Source organism: Nuphar pumila, chromosome 6 (genome assembly GCF_984573655.1).
Source record: "Nuphar pumila chromosome 6, dmNupPumi1.hap1.1, whole genome shotgun sequence".
Classification (NCBI taxonomy): domain Eukaryota; kingdom Viridiplantae; phylum Streptophyta; class Magnoliopsida; order Nymphaeales; family Nymphaeaceae; genus Nuphar; species Nuphar pumila.
The window spans coordinates 96,920,408-96,925,394 of NC_143254.1; positions in this window are offsets into that span (position 1 = coordinate 96,920,408).

Here is a 4,987-nt window from a genome sequence, read left to right on the forward strand (position 1 = left end):
AATTGAATGCTTCAAAAGTTGATTCCTATGAAATCAAGTACGTAGATCTTGTTTGTAGGGTCAGAATTTAAAAATAAAACAACAAAATCCCCAAAAAACATTTAGCTTGTTTGCATAATTTTCTCTTTGTCAACCTGGCCATCCGAATGAGCAAGAAATTATTGGTGCGGCACTCAGTCGACTCTCATAAGTGAGTTCAGCATTGTCCAATTGTTAAAGAGTGACTCTTAAATTCTGTTTTTTAAAGAAAATCATGTCTAGAAAATTTTCACTCACTAAAAGTCACTAAAAGTTCAGCTAATGCTACCTCTCTTTTGCCGCAATCTGGCAGCTCCGGCGTGAGCCCGTTTATCTGTCTGATGTTCTTTTCTGTTGTGCTTTCTTTATTTGTTTTGGCTTTTGCTCTTGTTCAGTTCATGGGTTCAACATTTTGTTGATCTTCATGAGTGGTAATGTTGAATTACTCTCTCTCTCTCTCTCTCTCTCTCTCTCTCTATATATATATATATATATATATATATATATATATATATATATATATATATATATATATATATTTGAGAAGTTCTATACGACTCGCTATAGGACCCATTTGTTCTCAAATAATCTAAAAGTCAATGATGTATCAACTTTGCAATGAGAAATATCTACTGTTCTCATAGAAACAATTTGATGCAGCACATTCAGAGAACGCGTTCAGGAAAAATGTCATTGGACTCAAATGCACTAACTCGATCCATCTTGGACATTAGGTGAACAATTTTGATTTTTTTGAGCTTTCAAAAATTTTTGTATTAATTTTTATTCGAAAATATGATTTATTAGCATTTAAAAATGATTTTAATTTTAATTTTTAAGATTTTTTCAAATATGATTGAATAATATGATAGGAATCCAAGTCTGATAGCACATTATGATTTTTTATTATTTGTAATTAGACTTGAATCCTATTTATTTGGGCCTGAATCTTCTTTAATGGGGTCTGGATCTTTAAATTCAAATTTAGAGATTCAAGGAGACCCATTGGCCCAAAGAATGAAGTGAGTCATTTTTCATTGGACCCATGGGCCGCCACCGTTATTGGTCCAATGAGCGGTGGACCTATTGTGAGACACATTTAGGGCTTTTGAAAAAAATGTTGGGTTTAAAAGAGAAACCCTGATCCAAAGATAAGAAAGTTTTGTTGTTTTGAGAAAAAGAAAGAAGAGCCTAAGGCTTGAACGACCCTCCTCCCTCTTTATCGTGTTCCTCTCACACTACTGTAGCTGTCAAGGGAGGTGAGCTGCGTAGAAAACACATTCATGGCCGTGTGTAAACCTTGCTGAGGTCTGGACATGAGCTAGGAAATCAGTGAAGGGCGTCCTCTCTAAGTTGGCCGGCGGGAAGGCGGATCGATCAGGTTCAGCGGCCTGATCCGCCGTCCGGGCACAAAGAAATCAGTGAAGGGCGTCCTCTCTAAGTTGTCCGGCGGGAAGGCGGATCAATCAGGTTCAGCGGCCTGATCCGCCGTCCGGGCACAAAGCATACAATATCTCTCTCTGTGGCAAATTTGAAAGGAAAATGGTCTAAAAGGTGAGTCCAGCAAGATACCAAATTTTTACGTCCAAAATCTTTTTTTTTTTTTAATCCTTTGTAATTTCCAAAACGAATTATACATTTAATTTTTGAATAATGGCAGCATGAAACGATGGGAACTTGACTCTTGGATTCCATTTTGGTTAAGATCATATCTCTCATGTACAAGAGCTACACTTGAGAGATCGCTGAGCAGGGGTGGGTGGGGTCCCAAGCACCTTTTTCCAAGTGGGGGCCACTGCCAGAAGCCAAAGCGTTGCCGTTCACGGGGTGCATTATTCGGACAATAAGCTGATGAAGGCGCGTTGATGCGATCCACTCATGTCCAAGCACGCACCTTAAACGGATTCCTGTCCACATCACTGTTCAAGATGGGTTACACACCCCCGTGAAAGGCATTCTGCTGTCCCACCTCGACTTAAAAGGTGCTTCTCTCTCTCTCTCTCTCTCTCTCACTCTCTCTCTCTTTATATATATATATATATATATGAGTCATGAATCGGTGCTAAACCACGGGCTAAATGGGTTTTCAGCTTCTCCTGCTTTTTATGGGGTTCCGACCCTATAAATGTGTTGAGCATGGTGAATTTATTAAGAATCCACACCTAGATCATGTATTTTCAATGAAAAAAAATGATGTTTGGAGCCTAAAAAATTTACAAAGATTTTAGACTGTTGATTTTTCAAACTTTATAAAAATTCACCCATGTGTTGGAATTAAATGCTTCATGAGCTGATCTCTATAAAATCAAATACATGGATCACATCTGTTAGGTCAGAATTTTAAAATAAAATGAAAAAAGCTCAAAAAATCCATTTAGCACCAAATGGGTTTAGCACCGTCCCATTATTCTCTCTCTCTCTTTATATATATATATATATATATTCAGTGCATCATCTCGTGTTGGGCGTGGAATCAGGTCTGACACACCCAGCATGCCCACAGATACTTTTTTCTGCGTTTTTGACATTTAATGGTGGTCATGACCGCCCCTAAAGGTCTGGGCAGAAAGTAAGTCGCTGATCTTGAGCGATTAGCAGCAGAAAAGCTGCCGATTTTCATGGGAAGCTTTGTGTATTTGACTATGCACTCCGGTATGTATATATATATATATATAGATAGAGAAAGAGAGAGTCTCATGAACTTTCTTTGAAACGTATAAAGGAGTTCAGTTCCTTAGCAAGGGGTCGACGATCACAAAGTTCTCTCTCTTTCTTGATAATATCTTCGCTTGGGCTCATCAGCCCCTTCTGTTTCAAATCTCAGGGACCAATAAAAACTAATTTAAAGTAGATTAACACCAGTTCCCCTTCAATTACAAAAATTGGTCACTACACAGAGAGAAGGACCAAGAAAATATCATTAAAGTAGATTAACATTTATTCCCGCTTCAAATTCAAAATTATGTCACGGAACACACAGAGAGAAGAAGAGAAAATCATCGACCAATGACTACTTTCATCACCATGGTTAACGTATTCAGGGCTAACCCACAGAAGTAACTCAACTGAAAGAAAGAACTATGGGAACCAAGAATGGATGAAAAAAGAAGGAAAAATAGCAATATGATGGTGGTCATGATTAGTGATAAGAAAAGACCCTTCACTGCCCACACACATACTGAAATTGTGTTGAATGATTGACAACTCTGATATCTCATCACTTTTTGTAATGCTTTTATTTTTCAATCTTTTAATACGCATATCTTTCTTTAAAAAAAATGCCAACTCTGATAGCATTCATTTTTCAATAAATTATTTTATCTTTTTGTTGAAAAGATATTTTTATTTCGTAGTGCAAGCAAAATACCAACTCTGATAGCATTCATTTTTCAATAAAGCCTGTTTGGAATAAGTAACTGTGATGGGCGTTTATGGAGTTTATGCATATGAAGAAGTGAGCTGTTAAAATCCTGGAAATCCGTGATTTAGTGTAAATACAAAGAAGAAAGGTCCTCACTTCCCATCCAAAATGCATAAACGGCCATCCTAGTGCCGAGATTCCAAACAGGACCACCAAGGTAGTGCCGAGATCATTTTACCTCGGGACCACCAAATGCATAAATGCCAATCCCAGCGCCGAGATTCCAAACAGGCCCTTATCTTTTTGAGGTGAAAAGAACATTTTCATAATGCAAGCAAAACCTTTTTAGGATTTTTTTTTTTGCATTGGAAATTAGGAGATTTATCATCACCATTCACGACCACCACTTAAAATGTGTTCCATGAATAACATTTTTTTAAGCTCACGACCACCACTTAAAATGTGTTCCATGAAATACTACATTTTTTTAAGCACAAAATTAAACTCTATTTTTGCACCATGTAACAGTGGAGTGTCTCCATTTTTAACTAGCTTGTGATTTTTATTTTTCACACTCTTTTTAAAAATTGAAATAATTTCCTATTTGTCTAGTTAGTTTTATTTCATGTCATTGTTGCATGTCAAAACAATATTCTGAATTTGAAGGCTACTAATTAAATTTTTATATATTTAAATCATGCACCCTCATGAGAAGTTTTTTCAAATGAAAGTTTTTCGTTTGTTTGTGTAGTATGAGAAAAATAGAGTGGAAAATGTGAAAAAATGAGAGAGCCGAGGGTGGTGGTGAGATGGGTGGTGATAGTGATGGTTGGTGGTGGGGAGTGTAAAAATAATTTTTTTCTTGCTAGGAAACATTTCTCTACCTTCCCCATTGAGGAATGTTTCCTATCAAAAAGCATACTTTTTAGAAAAACTCTGGTCAAAAAATTCGTACGGATCTTATTTTATTTTGCATCACTTTTCCTACATCTTTCTTGCTTCCAAACGTGCCCTTAGTGTGAGCATTAGTCAATCTACTTGCACAGAATTGACTTCATCTTTGCCATGAAAGCTCATACAGGTACTAAGTTGCGTCTTGATATTTCGCAATTTAGCTTGGTCTAGGGCTGGTAAACAAGCCCAATGAACCGGATGGAGGATGTTCAAGCTCGGTTCATTTCTTGTGTCGAGCTTGATCAAACTCAGGAAAAGCTTGATCTAAATGAGTCAAGCATGAGCTAGCTCATTTGAAAAAAAAAATCTTTTATCTTTAAGAGTTGAAAATAATAGAATTTGAACTACAGACCTACTAAGTTAACCTTAAACCTACTCATGTACAAAATAAATAATTGTTTCAAACTTGCAATCGTAATAGAACCAGTGTGTCAATATCGATGTGAATCAGCCTATTCAAATTGTATTGTCCTAAAATTGATTCCATAAGGGCTGATTCAGCCTTCAACCAAGTTTTAATACTTTTATATATTTAAAATATTTTAATATTAAAAATTATTATTTTCATTTTTTAAATAATTTTTTTACGTGAAAAAACTAAAAGTAGTCAATTCAGCTCGATTTGGTTCAAGTCCGAATCGGCCCACACTCTGG